Source organism: Panulirus ornatus, chromosome 12 (genome assembly GCF_036320965.1).
Source record: "Panulirus ornatus isolate Po-2019 chromosome 12, ASM3632096v1, whole genome shotgun sequence".
In the NCBI taxonomy this organism is placed as follows: domain Eukaryota; kingdom Metazoa; phylum Arthropoda; class Malacostraca; order Decapoda; family Palinuridae; genus Panulirus; species Panulirus ornatus.
In genome coordinates this window covers 26,571,953-26,589,944 of record NC_092235.1, presented here as the reverse complement: position 1 = coordinate 26,589,944, position 17,992 = coordinate 26,571,953, and the positions used below count along the sequence as shown (strand labels likewise).

Below are 17,992 nucleotides of genomic sequence, written 5' to 3'. Positions count from 1 at the left end.
GTTCCTTTGTTACCCCTCCACTCCCCACTGAAGGCTACATCCCCTGACGATTATCGGTCTCGTATTTGTTTTTGTTTTTTTTCGTCTTAATATAACTCGACAACAATGCCATACGGCAGCTCCTGCTGTCGACTCTGTCCTTCAACAAGGCCATCGACCTGTCTCATCCCGTGATAGTCTCGTTAAAAAATGAACAACCAAGATGTCAAGTTCAGGTCTCTTCGTGGAGGTGGACTTTCAGCGTATTCGTACCCTGGAATTTTCTGATGCTTGCCGATGGGTTCATTGTATTCCTGTATGACTGGCTTTCAAGAGGTCTCAGCCAATCACAATTATCAGGGGTCATTAAGACCCGTCAACCTACATACAACAACCGAGGAATCTCGAACACCTTCTACAGGTGTTCAGTATAACTCGTAAGACCACATAAACTCTCACAGTGTATACAAATGTATGACTGTGTGAAGGTGTAGTCTGGGCATACATAGTCTTCATCTTGAGGTAACGTCGGGTACAAAATGAAAATTGGTTGCATTTGCATACATCCACACTCTAACTATCCTGTATAATGTACTGAATCAAACCTCTTTGTTTACGTTCGGGCAATCAGCTGATGTGAGCCTCGGAAAGAACAATTAACATGGGGCTGGATCTCTACAATACAGGTTGTGTTTTGCTTCGTGTGTGTTTGTGGTGGTTTGCAAACCACCACAAACACACACGAAGCACAACCTGTATTATAGAGATCCAACCTCAAGTTAATTATCCTCTCCCGGGCTCACATCAGCTGACTGCCCGAACGTAAACAAAGACGTGACGTCACGCGCGCAGTTGCCAAGTTATCAGGCAGTGCCAATCCCTTGGTATTACTCCACTTAAAATATCATGTTCGAATCTGGTGTCAACCTTTAAACCAATGTTGAGTGCAGTACCACTTTCTAAGCAAGAGAAACAGGTTTTTACTATAGGTTATGTCTATAATTAATAACAAATTTCATTTTCTCATACTTGATACTTGTTATCTGTCGGGAAAAAAACAGAAAATGATGTCTTAAGGCAACTTTCACCCACGTAGCAAAAAACGTTTGACTGAAAAACGTTTTCAACCGGAAACGTTTATAACAGGAAGCTTTCACAATAAGGAGACTTGATAAGACAGAAATCTACAGGAGTAATTGTACACAAGGAACACAGATGTCCCGAAACGTTCAGAAAGAAACGTATAAAAGAACGTTTATGAGGAAACGTTCTGAGAGTTGACGTTCAGGGGAAAGTTCACAAGACGGCCAAGAACAACGAGAACAAAGATGCAGGAAGGATGAAGGAAGAACTCAGGCGGCTGCTGAACAAAGAGAGAGGCAAAGGCTTGAAGAACAGTGAACACAGAGGCAAATGAACAAACAGGCAATGAACAAAGTAACACACTCAACAGAGACACACTAACAACACAGCCTCTCCAACACTCGTCTCTACCACCACCAAAAACACAATTTCACCTTCACTAACAAAGCAACTCTAACCACACCTTCACTTACGCACTCCCTACAACCACAAACCACAAACAAACCAACAGCCTTAGTATGACTTCCTCACCAACACACTATCGTTAATGACAACCACCACAGCTTCTTCACCAACACCACACCTTGAATACCAACGCACCTTCTTCACCAATAATACACTGTCTCCATCAACGCACCTTCGCCAACACTTAACTAAGCTCCACAGGTGTGTACCTCACCCTCCTCCAGCAGGTACACTACCGTAACCGAGGTACCCCATCCTCCTCCAGCAGGTACACTACCGTAACCGAGGTACCCCATCCTCCAGCAAGTACATTACCGTACCCCATCCTCCTCCAGCAGGTACATTACCGTACTCCGGACATAACACTTGAGCACAGTCAAGCAACATGCGTCTCCCCAGAGGTCGTACTTGGCACGAAGACCTGCGACCAGCTGTGGGTCACGTCCAGCATGGCTGGCACTCCCGGGGTCACGTGCACTGCCAACACTGACGTCACCAGAGCGGGTCCACACGGGTGCCAAGTTCGCCCTCAACGTAAAGCCACATCAATACTACGCTCACTCTGGGGCCCCCCGGAGGCACCCATTCTGCTCACATGGTGATGCTATACGCCAATAATTACGCCCACTCAAGGGGTCATACATGCGAACCCTACGCCCACTTAAGCATCACTGTATCCCACAGGCCGGGCGCTGTCGTGATATATTCACATCTTCAAGAAATAAGAGATAATGAGTCGGTTTGTCCATAATTTCTGTAGCCCTGAAGATGTAATTATCACGAAAACGCTCGGGTCTTCGTGTTCCATCAAACACACACACACACACACACCATGTCTATGAACCAGGATGGTGAGTGAAGTCGTGTCAAGATGATGGGCCACGTGTGGAGGAAAAAAGAGGCGGGAGAAAGTAGAGCAAGAGAGCTGGAGACACACAAAGATGCTCAGCGAGGTGTGTGTGTGTGTGTGTGTGTGTGTGTGTGTGTGTGTGTGTGTGTGTGTGTGTGGGGAAGGGGGCGTGGCTGGGATGGAGGGGGTACAGGGGATGGGGGTGATGGGGGAGGGGGTTTACAATGGCGGGCGGTGGAGGGCCCAGCAGCACAACATGACCGGAAGTCAACGTTCCATCCCCTCGTGCGGAACATCGGATTCTCACACACACACACACACACACCTGCCTCTCCTGCTGCTACACCTGCCTACCTACCGCCTCTCCTGCTGCTACTACACCTGCCTACCTACCTACCACCTCTCTCTCTCTCTCTCTCTCTCTCTCTCTCTCTCTTTGCGTTGAGCCGTACGCTATATTAGCACTGCCTCATGAAATCATCGTAAGGTACTTAGTATGCACACATGTGCGTCCTCTCCTTCTGTGCAATTGGACATTTGTGTGTGTGTGTGTGTGTGTGTGTGTGTGTGTGTGTGTGTGTTCCTAAACCAAAACGCAATATCATCCCCAACAAGTCTTCTCCAGCATGACGGTACGATCCTTGAGCACGACGGAACGACCACTGAGCACGACAGACGGTGCGATCCTCCAGTATAACTTTTCATACCCTCGTGTTGCACTCAAGCGTCGCTCCGTCGTGCTCAAGGGTCGCTCCGTCGTGCTCAAGGGTCGCTCCGTCGTGCTCAAGGGTCGTACCGTTGCGCTAGAGCTGTTAAGAATACCGACCCGTCCGCCCGCAAAACTTGAAACTGTTTCGAGCAAACAAAACGAGTGTCAGAAGCACACCTCAGACCCGGCTTCGAACCTGGGCGAAAAGAACAATGTATTCGGGGAACTTCTCACCCGAAAGGAAGTCCAACACTTCCCTGCAACATATCACAGCGCGGCCTTGAAGCTGTAGGAGCCCCGTCATAGTGAAGGGGAGGGAGGGGGTGGGCTCCTCGGGTTATATAAAATCAAATTATATTTATATATATATATAACGTAGATGACGCGAGATGTGGTTTGAGGCGGGTTACGAAACCGGTTCGAACCGGATACATTCTGTGGTGTGGTCATACATCCCGCCAGTACCCTTCTAGTACACCCGCAACATTGCAAGTGTTACACCCTATTGTAACACACAGGCTTATGTAACACAAGGCTTGTGTGTGTGTTTCTCGCGGTTTTCACGTATTAGAACTTCTGCATAGGAACCGTGTTAGAAACACAGTGTTGTGAAGATCAAAAAAATTATGATTAAACTATCAGTTAACACTACACAGCTCACAGAAATTCAAGATCACCTCTCTTAAACATCACTATCCTCAGTGTCCACAACACACCTCGTCACATCATCATCATCAGCTTACACGTCTTTCACAATACTATCCCAAGTTTACATTCACACACACGTTACATCATCTATCTCAAGTTTACATTCACACACATGTTACATCATCTATCTCATGTTCACATTCACACACACACGTTACATCATCTTCACTATAACCAGTTTACACAAGTCCTACACAACACCTTCACTATCATCACTTCCCATAACGTGCAAAATACTTCTCACCTTCATTAACTTACAAAACACGAGGAAACAATGGGTAGTTATTTACCACCCTTGCCACGCGGTTAATAACCGCTATCAATAAATTTACCTTCAAGGGAAAAAACACGATTCTTGTCTGCCACAAATTACTCTCACATTAAAGAATACATTTCACGTGACTATACCCGCCGTCTGATGTACAATATGTCTCGCCTTTATGAATAAACTTCACAAGTGTACTACATAGATTAATTCATAAGGCTTTACCAGTGTTGAGCATAATTATGAGATGTGTATTCACGACATTTCAATATTACAATTAGGTCAAACATAATAAATAATAACGTTATGTATCAAATAAGAGATTTATTACTTATATTACCCTTAAAAAAAACAAATTCCCTTAAAAACAAAAATGATAAAATTTCAGATTCCCAAAAATCTTAAAACCCTAAAAAAATTTACATCCCTAACATATAAACAAGAAAACACAAAACCTACAAGCCAACCGGATCCATTAAATCATACAGTCGTCAAAAATACGACCGAGAAATATGGCTGTGATCGCAGGCAGTCCCAGCAGCTACCCGTGCAGGAAGCCCGCCGGCGGCGGCCGCGCACGCGCACTACCCGTAAGGCGACCCTGGGTGGTGAGGGTTAAGCTAACTCCCCCCCCCCCCCTGGACCCAACCCACCCTACTCCTGAGGGACTTCTGGCTGACAGTCTCGTGGTCAGCAGGTCGGTGTCAGTTTACACCAGCACCTGACTTGTCAACCCCCACCACTCCCCAACCAGACACAAACACTAACCCAGTCCTTTCACTATCTACATACAGTGTCCACCATACTCATGCATCTCCAGATAGGCTCCATCATACTCACGTATCAAGACAGACGTCCACCATACTCACGTACCAAGACAGACATCCACCATACTCACGTATCAAGACAGACATCCACCATACTCATGTATCAAGACAGACGTCCACCATACTCACGTATCAAGACAGACATCCACCATACTCACGTACCAAGACAGACGTCCACCATACTCACGTATCAAGACAGACATCCACCATACTCACGTTCCAAGACAGACGTCCACGATACTCACGTATCAAGACAGACATCCACCATACTCACGTACCAAGACAGACGTCCACCATACTCACGTATCAAGACAGACATCCACCATACTCACGTACCAAGACAGACGTCCACCATACTCACGTATCAAGACAGACGTCCACCATACTCACGTATCAAGACAGACATCCACCATACTCATGTATCAAGACAGACATCCACCATACTCACGTATCAAGACAGACATCCACCATACTCACGTACCAAGACAGACATCCACCATACTCACGTACCAAGACAGACATCCACCATACTCATGTATCAAGACAGACGTCCACCATACTCACGTATCAAGACAGACATCCACCATACTCACGTATCAAGACAGACATCCACCATACTCACGTATCACGACAGACGTCCATCATACTCACGTATCTTGAAGGCCAATCTGGTCATCGTACTCAAGGAACTGAGACAGAATCGCTCAACGCACTCAAGTACCTTGACGGTACAGCCATGCACCACTCACGTACCTTGACGGTACAGCCACGCACCACTCACGTACCTTGACGGTACAGCCATGCACCACTCACGTACCTTGACGGTACAGCCACGCACCACTCACGTACCTTGACGGTACAGCCACGCACCACTCACGTACCTTGATGGTAGAGCCATGCACCACTCACGTACCTTGACGGTACAGCCACGCACCACTCACGTACCTTGACAGTACAGCCACGCACCACTCACGTACCTTGATGGTAGAGCCACGCACCACTCACGTACCTTGATGGTACAGCCATGCACCACTCACGTACCTTGACGGTACAGCCATGCACCACTCACGTACCTTGACGGTACAGCCACGCACCACTCACGTACCTTGACGGTACAGCCATGCACCACTCACGTACCTTGACGGTACAGCCACGCACCACTCACGTACCTTGACGGTACAGCCACGCACCACTCACGTACCTTGACGGTACAGCCACGCACCACTCACGTACCTTGACAGTACAGCCACGCACCACTCACGTACCTTGATGGTACAGCCATGCACCACTCACGTACCTTGACGGTACAGCCACGCACCACTCACGTACCTTGATGGTACAGCCATGCACCACTCACGTACCTTGACGGTACACCACGCACCACTCACGTACCTTGACGGTACAGCCACGCACCACTCACGTACCTTGACGGTACAGCCACGCACCACTCACGTACCTTGACGGTACAGCCATGCACCACTCACGTACCGACAGACCCTTTCAACACCAGTTCTCGTAACTCATTTATTTCACGGTTACAATATTATTTAAACAAACCAGTTTAGTTAAAACATTTACCATGGGGTTATATGAGTAAACAAAAACGCGTATAATTCATAACTATAATAATAATAATCTTCCCTAGGAATAATAGGAGTCTCGTGATGAATTATTGAAGTATATTCTATATAAGTTTACACTTGGGGTCTCCCGCTACACCGCAGTAGACCACAATTCCAAGGTGTACAATTGACATCGCCTCATTTCTCACCGCAAAACCAACACAACAAAAGAATAGAATAATTTTTACCAACATACACAGTCTTTCAATATACCAACTCCCTCTTCAACTCAAATCTACAAAAGAAAAATTATTTTCAAGCCAAACCTAGACTGAGTGGCCGCCATCTTTGTTTACGTAAGCAACACTACGGCGTTCGTTCACATACGAGAGAATAACGCGGGAGTATCCACTCTATATATATATATATATATATATATATATATATATATATATATATATATATACTTATTTGTCTCTACGAAAATTCGTCTTAAGGTTTTAATTCTATCAACTACTGAAAAGTCCACAGAAATGGAAATAAAACCTGATGGAAATCGTTTTATCGGCACTGCATCTGCATATGACAGTAAAACATTATCTTACCCCAGCATCAGCATCACAGCAAATTATCCCGATATATAATCAGTATCGTATCACTTGTACCCAATGTGTATGGTCATTGCGTCGTATGGGAGATACATGACCTAAATATTTGTAACAAAACAAAAAAAAAAAAACATGACATATGCAATGGGGTTACATCTCATTAACAGAAAACGGGGACAACAAACTGACGACATGAATGTACTGTTAAATTGCCATTACAGGAGCCTGGCCCATGACACCAGAGACTGACTGTAATTAACATTGTTAAACATTTGCTGCCTCCTGCATCTTCCATCTTATAAAATATAAGAAAATCTAATGAGATTTCTAATTACTGGTAACACTAGTAACAAGCAGGCTGGTCCGGTACATGTGTGTACATATCTTGACCCATTCAGTACGACTTATCTCATTGAGTTCGACGATATTACCGCTTAGAGTACGACGACTTCATCCCATGAGTACGATAATTGTCGTACTGAAGGAGTTAAAATGTCGCACTCAAGATGTTAAAGTCATCAGTCCTCAACGACTAAAGTCGTCGTACTGAAGGTGTGAAGTCGTACTGGAAAGGGTTAAGTCGTCGTAATGCAGAGGTTGATGCGTCGTACTGCAGGGGGTTAGGCCCTTATGTCTACTGGCTACAGAGCTGTTCCCGGACGTTCTCCTGTTTTCGCGGCGTGTTAATATGGCGTTCGCGCTCCTCACTGGAATTTCACACCTCACTCACTCTTCTATTCTATCATTTTGGTGTATAACTTGGGAGACAAGCCTTCCAGGATCTTCCATGAGAATATTAAGGTGTACCGCACAACTTTACGCTCCGCGGAATATAAAGTGAGCGTAATTCTGGACTTTAAAAAAAAGATTTAAATTTATACAATGGTCGACTTAACAATAATTTCCGCGCGTTCAGCACTCGAGCACGATGGTTCGATGCCAGCCAGGATGCCTTGTTCGACTGTTTGCTAAGATAACTTTGAGCTAAGCTAGCTAATGGTTTATCCTTTAAACTAAACCTTAAAGATCAGGTTAGAACAATGCACCGTTCCCAAAGGTCGTGCTCGAGGGTAGTACCGTCGTGTTCAAGGATAGCACCGTCGTGTTCAAGGGTAATACCGTCATGTTCAAGGGTCGCACCGTCGTATTCAATGGTAGCACTGTCGTGTTCAAGGGTCGTATCGTCGTGTTCAAGGGTAGTACCGTCGTATTCAAGGGTCGTACCGTCGTGTTCAAGGGTAGTACCGTCGTGTTCAAGGGTCGTACCGTCGTGTTCAAGGGTAGTACCGTCGTGTTCAAGGGTAGTACCGTCGTATTCAATGGTAGCACCGTCGTGTTCAAGGATCGTACCGTCGTGTTCTACGGTCGTACCGTCGTGTTCAAGGGTCGTACCGTCGTGTTCAACGGTCGCACCGTCGTGTTCAAGGGTAGTACCGTCGTGTTCAACGGTCGTACCGTCATGTTCAAGGGTAGTACCGTCGTGTTCACATTTAAGGGGTGTTACAAGTAAGTTGACATATCCCATCAAAGAAACTCCATATCAGAATCTATCAGCCTGACTAAACCCATCGTTCACACCGTTCAATCATGGTTCCTATCTCATAATAACTACATCATTGACACAATACATAACGCGACTGGTACAAGGACATAATAAAGACCATGAAAAACAATATGGGTCCCATGAGGCCTCATACTAAACCCCACTAGAGCCTTAATGCTTCAAATACTTGCAAATAACATGGTATCTTACATAATGACAAGACTCATAAACGCATTCAAGTCTCTCTAACTCCACACATAATCTAAAGTCAATAAGAAACTACCTCTAAACTGTCAAGAAATGTTGACCGAACTGGGTTGCAAATCATGAATGACTCATGGCACGGTTATCAACTGCAATGGAACCAAATGGTAGGGTTTGTGTGGAAGAAAATTCTTTTTTTTAAAAAGAACGGTTCATGACGGGAGACCTACTCTTAAACCAAACGCGTCACATATTTATATCAAGCTGAGCATACTGTTCCGTTAAGGATGACCAACAGAATAGACAGGATCTTCTTCCAAACTAATAAAAGCCAAAACTACCCTGATATTAAACGCTTATGGAAGAAAATCCCGATCGCGTCCTCCGTTTAAATCATTCTCGTTGCGCTACAGTCAATATGGAGGCTCCAAGCACTTCTCTTCGGCCTTAATACTCCAGAACTGTCTCCCTCTGTGTGATGCTCCTGGTGTTCGGAGTGGCTCCTCAAGCCATCTTCTGACCATAAAGGAGGGGAGACGGGAACAGCCGCGGGCAATCACCCAGGACAAAGGAGACAGCAGTGATGGCGGGAGGGAGGCAGGTAATATATTCTTTTTCCACTACGACCAATAATAATATACCCTAACGCAGCCACGTTGCCTCAAAATCATGAGAACATCTACCTTAAACTTTCTAGAGCCAAGCGCGTGATGAAATTCAAGCCATCTTACGTTAAACGTAAAGTTTCGTATTTATGGTCGTATATTTTAAAAACATCGAGTGAAGAAAAAAAAAAAAAAGATGCTGGCAGTAGCCAGATCTTGATCCTTCAAGTGGAGGCCAAAGAAAATGGAGCCAGTAATATTTTCTTGTTAACTTCTCTGTTCGTTCGCACTTGATCAATCTCGTTCTCACAGAGATTACACATCACGCATTCGGAGTTTCACTTGAATGTCTTTGGCGTCGGACGGGGGTAGGCAACGGTGCGTTAAGCGCCAATATTGACATTAAAACAGTTGGTTGTGCGTACACCACTTTCCACCATGGACCAGGCCTGCCAACCCTACAGACGACCTACGCCAAAGCCTCTCGCTACTGAACCGTTCCTTTAACATATTCAAATGCATTAATAGTATATATATATATATATATATATATATATATATATATATATATATATATATATATATATATATATATATATATATATGGCACTTCTCTTCACTTTCGTACTTAAATACAATCCATCATCTAACAATAGAACAATTATATTTTGATAAAAGGGAGATGGAGCGATTATATGCTAATTGACTTATTGTCTGCTGGAATAAAACCGTATAATTTGCATACAACGATGGCTTCTTCCTAACACTACATAGCTTCTTGGTATGGAAATTATATGATAATTCTAGACATATAATTATTGTTTCTAGACCATCTTTTTACACATTTATTGAACCATCCGACATACTAATAGACTTAAAAAGGGCGTATGCCCTGTTTACAATATATCAACTCTTACGTTACTTTAGATGGAGTACAATTTCTTGGTTTGGGAGGTCCAATAACCCTCACAGCTGCGACCCTTGAGCACGACGAGACGACTCCTAAGTACTTAAGTAGGAAGATTTAGCCTATGACGTCACACATGGGTCAGGTCAAAAGTCACCCAAAGGTCGCAAAGTCGTGTTCAAGGGATCGTACCTACGTGTTCAAGGGTCGCACCACTGTCTTCAAAGGTCGTACACTAATATTTTGAGCATTTTCCTAGTATCACTACTTTGTTTCGCTCACAGAAATAATCAACCACAGAAGGTCACGTAATAACGCAGAATTAAACATCGTGCCCAGCACTAACCCTGACATAATAAATAACATTGCTTTTACATCAGGGTCATGACTCAGTAAATTGCTAAAGATAATGGAAGACATGAGTAACGTAAGAACCATCGTATGTCGCCATTTTCAATATGAAAAATAAAAGTTGGATCTATGGTTGTCGACGTCAGCCATCTTGTGACGTAAAAGCTATCGACGTCATACTGGTGACGTAGGGCCTATCGAAGTCTGACGTCACACCCAGTCAACCTGACCTTTATCTCGTCTCGTCTCGTCTCGTGTTCTACATCTGAGGAAGATGTGGAGTATTCTCCTAACCTTGGCACAACTCTTTGTTTACTGTTCAATTACTCTCTAAATTAACAAACGATATAGTTTTAAACTGAAGGTCACACAGAGATCATGTCTTCCGCCTACAAGTGAAATTAGCGTGCCATGAACATGACAGAATCTATATAACTTGTATCCACAGTGAACACGACGGTACGATCCTTGAGCACGACGGTACGATCCTTGAACACGACGGTACGATCCTTGAGCACGTTGGTGCGACCGTTGAGCACGACGGTATGACCCTTGAGCACGACGGTACGACCCTTGAGCACGACGGTACGATCCTTGAGCACAACGGTACGATCCTTGAGCACGACGGTACGACCCTTGAGCACGACGGTATGATCCTAAAGCACCAAGGTATTCCTGATACCGGTCGTGCCCAAATATCGTACCGTCGTGTTCAAGGATCATACCGTCCATTGAACTCAGAAATGAAAGAATCAGTAATATGAGGAAAGACATATTTACATCTGTCATTCAGCAGAGTAAACACAATAGCCTCGAAAAACCTCCTTCCATGTCTAACTTCCAATAATACTGATTCCCCTCTCTAACCCCGCAGCCTGTGCTAACCTAACTAACCCCACAGCACTATTATGATCAACCAAACCATTCCTCTCCGCAGCCCTCGAGAAAACCCGGTTAATTAGCCATGTTTTCCAAAGGGCTTATCAGCCTGCCTCTTGAAGTTCCACTTACCATTTTCTAAGACCGGGGCCAATTACCCGAAACATTCTATTTACATTTTCTTCGTACCCTATCAGTTTTACTTTTCAATATACCTAATTTTCTGCCATCCTTCTATTCCCGTCAAAATGTACCTGAATAAAAAAAGAAAAATGACCTTCAAATATCTTTTTCATGAACCGTATTTATATTCAATGGATTTTTGTCAACGTTATTTTTCTGATATTCAAACGACCATTGAATGCCACCGTGCTCAAGGGTCGTACCGCCGTGTAGAGCTCTAGTGAGGAACCTGTGAGGCCAACATTCTACAAAACCAATTTTCAAAATTATATTCCAAATGTTTACACCCCCCCCCCCCCACACACACACAGGCACACCTTTCAATATGTCTAAAATCTCACCATGTACCTTGTAAACGAAAAGGACACTAAAACCATCACAGAGACATCAGTTTTCACAGCCTCAAAAGTTCTCCAAGAAAAATACATAAAAAAAATCCTACAATCAAACATGGGAACGGATTTTATTCCAGGTCTATTACATTTTTCAAGAAGAGCGACATGTCTTCATTAAATGCATCTGACCAAGGGTAAAAGCAATCACCACTCCGTGTTGAAGCAACAGAGATATCAAGTATCTCGTCTGAACAACATAAAAAAAAAATATAATTGCCAAGAGACATAATTACATTCTGGATGGCAACTGTATTCGGTCGTGGCAAGCCCCAGCCAGCCCTCCTGGGAATAACATCATCAAGGTCTTGCGGACAACACCTCCCCTCCTCCTCTCCCCTCCAACCACAACACGCCTCCCCAACATTTCGCAAGAATGTAACATCCAATTATTACGCATATCTTACGAATTCTTTATTATTAAAGATACTGAAATATTCACATCCGACATCCCGGTTTCCTGCCCAGGATATATTGAACACTTACAGCCGCCATCTCGGCTTCCTGCTCAGGATATAGTTTCCCGCGCAATCCCAGCTGGACTTCCTGCGCGCTGCCTCGTTTTTCTGCGTTTTTGCCGCGCACCTGATGGCGGAAATAACGTCACGCGGCCGGCTCAAGGTCACGTGACGTGCCGAGCGACATTGCTGGCGGGAAAAACATAGGAGGGCGTCAAGGCTCCCTCCCTGCCAGCCTGCCTGCCTGGCTGCCGCCACTCCAGGCGATGCTCCTTTGTTCGCCACATCACCACCCCAGCCGACCCGAAATGTCAGAGGATGTTTAGGTATTAATGTATCTGTCATTTATACATCCGTGTGTGTGTGTGTGTGTGTGTGTGTGTGTGCTTTAAACGCCCCAAACAAACACACGAATCTCATTCTCAGCGAAGCTCACGCACTCAATTCCCTCTCGAATCTAAACACACTCGTGCAAATCCTCACGTCACACACGGCGATTCGTGCAGGACAAAGACAAGCACTAATACAGGAGGGAGAGACGGACTCGGTAACACAAAATACCCTTGGGTACGACGGATCGACCCTTGCGCAGGACGGTACGACCCTTGCGCAGGACGGTATGACCCTCTGAACACGACAGAAGCCTTGAACACAACGGTACGATTCCTATAATAGCATGACCTCTGACCTGACCCTCGCAAGACGTCAGGTCATGCTCAAGGGCTTTTAACCAATCAGCGCAAGCTGTTCTCCCTGTTCAAGGGACCAAGCTCCATGACCCCTGACCGACCCTGACCCCCAGAGAGTTAACCACAACAAATATAAGTAATGCTGACACTATACAGTATTATTAAGTAATTATAAATAGGTAATAATCTGACATGATTCAATTAAACGAACAATTACATCTAAGAACAATTACACACGTAAGAATTACATTAATAAGAATTACACTGAAAAGAATTATGAAATTACACTAGCAAGACAAAAACATGAACAACACTTACAGTCCCGAAAAAAAATAAACCAAAACAATTACACTAGAAATTGCGTAGGAACACACGCGCAAGAACAGTTACATCACCAACAATTACCTTAACAAGAACATTTCACCAAACAAGACTTAAAGCCATCACGAACAACAAGGGCGAGGGTACGACACAAAACCCTCAGAACACCGACCTAATCAACCCTGACAACGGCCGGGGGAAAAAAACGTGGCAACCAACAGTGTGATGCACGAGGGGCGTGTCGCTAGCTCCGCCCACCGCGGCCACGCCCATGGCGGCCAACCACGCCCATCAGTCACGCCAGCCGTGGGGTATACCCTCTCCAGGATGGACTAAACCCACACTAAAACTACCTCAAGTTTTGTCAATACAAAACCACGTCTCTGAGGTAAACCCAAGGACACTAAACCTAAACCAGTTAGCATGTGAGTGTGTTCGTGCGCCTGTGCTCAAGCGCATCATAGTTCACTCAACTTGTTTCATCAAACTCGAGTGCATTCTGCTCGACCCTGAGTGTAGTAAAGTAACGTCAAATGACCTCAATATAAAGGGGATGACCCCAGCTGACCCTGATTATAACGGCCTAGATGAACCCAGTATAAGGGTTTCACACCCAGCTGACCCTAATACAAGGGCCTCACCCCAGGTGACCCCTAATATAAGGGCCTCACCCCAGCTGACCCCTAATACAAGGGCCTCACCCCAGCTGACCCCAATATAAGGGCCTCACCCCAGCTGACTCCAATACAAGGGCCTCACCCCAGCTGACCCTAATACAAGGGCCTCACCCCAGCTGACCCTAATATAAGGGCCTCACCCCAGCTGACCCCAATACAAGGGCCTCACCCCAGGCGACCCCATTCAGTGCCTGGTGACCCCGCTGACACTAGAGGCCAAGGGTCAAGCAGAGGTCAAGCCTGCAACTCTCCCCTCTCTTCTCCCCACCTCCCGCTCTCCCACAGGTGGGGAGAGGGCGTGGCTCTACTCCCCAACTCTACTGCAGAGGACTATATCAACCACTCCCTTGCTCCTTTATCTATCATGCTCTATCACTCTCACTACTCTCCCCTTCACTCTCACCCGGTTATTCACTCTCCCCTCCACTCTCACTGCCCTAGCCACTCTCCCCGGATCATTTCTCCCAACCCTTTAATTCCCCACTGAGTAATTTTCTTTTTCTTTAATTTCTCCTTCGTCATTCTGGACCACTTACCTTCTCTCTCTCTCTCTCTCCCTCTCTCTCTCTCTCTCTCTCTCTCTCTCTCTCTCTCTCTCTCTCTCTCGACAAACACACCACAAAGCCATATGTACAAAACCAGTTCAACGGAAAACAAAAAGGATAGTGTTTTTTTACCTTCAATTCCACGTCAGACAACGTGTCGAAAGCAAACACGACAAGGAAAACAAGTACAGACAGGTCAGGGAGCTGACAAACACAGAACATAACACCACAGCAGCAAATACAACCATGAGTCAAGAGAGTGTTATCCCACATATCCTACAGACAGCAGCTACAGCCTAAGTACTTTTCAAAAATCATACGAAACACAGATAAACGAAGTATAATATCATGCGAGATGCTCTGCGAACAAGACTAGATGTAGAATGGGAGGATCAAGATGACTGACAGAAAACGTGGACAAAAAGACTTATTAATAACTAGTTATGTAATGACTGGCCCAGTAAGATGGAAGTAAAAGGAAGATACATTATCATAAACCATTAAGGACACGTCGCAGTAACACTGCACAGCAGAAGGACACGGGGAAAGAGGCAAGACAGATCAGTAAGGTTCATATGAAGACGTGGCAAGACACTTAGAAGCCAGCCATCATGGAGGAGGGACGAGACATGAGGAGCACACTGAGAAGAGAGGGCTGACCAGGGCAAATGATGGGGGTGTGGTGGTGTGAGAACCCTCGAAACGAGAGAGAGAGAGAGAGAGAGAGAGAGAGAGAGAGAGAGAGAGAGAGAGAGAGAGAGAGAGAGAGAGAGGAAATATTCGGTGTGTGTGTGTGTGTCCGTTAGCAAACTCGACGACTGAAGTCATTATAGGGTCAAGTAAAAAAAAAAAAACTGATGTTCGACATCGTATTCAGTGTACTACGGTGTACTCCACGAGTCAGTGATGGAGTCCTGTAGTGAAGATCACATGCATGGTCAACAACACCAGACCAACCAACAGAGTTTATAATTGACGGGAAGAAGTGTAGCGTCAGATATGTGCGGTGCGGGCTACGCGCTTGCCCTGCCTTAGGCAAAAGGTCGTGGGAGGAACTCCTTGTCCCTCTGCCCACCTGGTGTTCGCCAGGGACACCCTCCCAAGCCCCTCTCCCCTGTGCTCTTAATTCTCTGACCAACGACGGAAGCTCCCAAATTGGCCAGTTCCGCCGTCTTCACCTCCCCACGCCCCTACCTGGGCCACAACCAACACACACACACACACGTCACTATCAACCCAATCTTGATCGCAGTTATGCACACCACCACTCTCTCTCTCTCTCTCTCTCTCTCTCTCTCTCTCTATCTATCTATCTATCTATCTATCTACCTATCTATCTCTCTATCTATCTATATATATGTATACCTAAAATCTAATGACACAGTTATACAAAGATACACATCCACACGGCCTATCTAATACAATTTCTACAAGCACATAAAAAGACCAAGGAACACTCTAACAAACTAACAAATACAAACAAACAAACGACAATACTCACCGGGTAGCATTGACAGGTTTTCATCTCCGTGCAACAAGGGCATCACCGCCTCACTCCAGTCTGTTGACAAGAGAAAAAAAAATACATAAGTTAACTATGACGCCATGGCCTTCGATGTGACGTCATGAGATCTGACGTCACCGCCCGACCCACTCAGCAATGACGTCACCAGCGACCTCTCCTGGCCTGGAATACAGGCAAGGTCACCACCAACCAACACGACAACATGCTGTATCTCAACTTCTTGAGCAAGACCGTTGAGCACGACCCTTGGGTGTGACGGCCTTGCCACCACAATCAAAGGCCGTGCTGTCGTTTTCAAGAGTCGTACTGTGCTGAGGGGTCGTACCGTCGTGCACACCGTGATTAATGTTTAATAATTAACCCCTGACAATGTTTGCAAGGTATAAACACAGTGGGTTCGGTTTACTTATACCTGAGCCTCAAATGTAGGGATCAGTCTGGTCATAGAGGAAACAGAAGGGGCAACAGAAGAAACAGTTGAAGTAACCGAAGAAACAGACGCAGTAACAGAGGAAACAGACGGAGTAACAGAAGAAACAGACGCAGTAACAGAAGATACAGACGCAATAACAGAAGAAACAGACGGAGTAATAGATGAAACAGGCAATAATAAGAGAAATACATACACAAACCTTGTAATAAAAGGAACAGAAAAGATTTCTATGAGGAAATACAAATTATTTGAACTTAAAAAACTTTTAATAAAGGGAACAGAACAGATTTCTAAGAGGAAATGCATATTATTTGAACTTCTTACGTGACTGTGATGGTAGTAGGGTGAGTTGGTGAGTGTTTTCTTCATGTTTGAAGGTGATAGTGAAGACGTGGATGAAGGTGATTGTGAAGGTAGGAATGTTGTGAGATGGCCGGGACGTGTTGAGGGATGGGTGAGGGGGGGGTGTACTGGTGGTCAGGTCTCCACCAGTACCGGACTGGTGCAGACCTTGGGCCAGTCAGGTCTCCAGAAGTCGTGTTCCTTGAAGCCCCGGGTGTGAAGGAATGCAGGACCCGACCCACTCTCCTCTCCCAGTGTATCCTGCTTGTTCTTCTCCCACACACCTACACATCCACCCACCCACACACCTACACATCCACCCACCCACACATATTATAGCCCTTTATACAAGTGCTACCCATGAGCACAAATGACGAGACTCCTGTATACTCGCTATGGTGGAATAGTCCTTACCAACACACAGGCACAAATCAACAGCTGATACATCGGGACAACACAATGTCATCCGGGAAAATAACCCTTAAAACATAAAGAAATTAATTTCCAACAAAATGTAAAAATAGTTAAAAACATTCACATATTACTTATTTTGCTCTTTTTCAGAAGACTGCAACGACCAAATAACATTAACACAACATTTGTAAAAAAGATATATATACATAAATATATATATATATATATATATATATATATATATATATATATATATATATATATATATATATATATCCTAAAAGAATAATGGCACAACTACAAAATATGAAAATCCTAAAAGAGAGGGAATTTTACATACACGAGTCTCGTGGAAAAAGAGAATAGTTGAAAAGATCAGACCGGACGACAAAAATACATTCCCTAAAAATAATAAATACACGAAATATAAAATCCTAAAAGAACGTTATGAATGTAAACAAAACACGT

General features: G+C 44.9%; 1 protein-coding gene across 3 annotated transcripts in view; it reads right to left on the bottom strand.

The window, feature by feature from the left end:
- The window catches only part of LOC139751919 (uncharacterized), a 146,242-nt gene that overhangs the window by 85,766 nt on the left and 42,484 nt on the right, over positions 1-17,992 (bottom strand). For all 3 annotated transcript variants that reach the window (XM_071667619.1, XM_071667618.1, XM_071667620.1), the window contains one exon: positions 16,312-16,371. The gene's annotated coding sequence lies outside the window, so the exon portion shown is untranslated. The remainder of the gene's footprint in view (positions 1-16,311; positions 16,372-17,992) is intronic.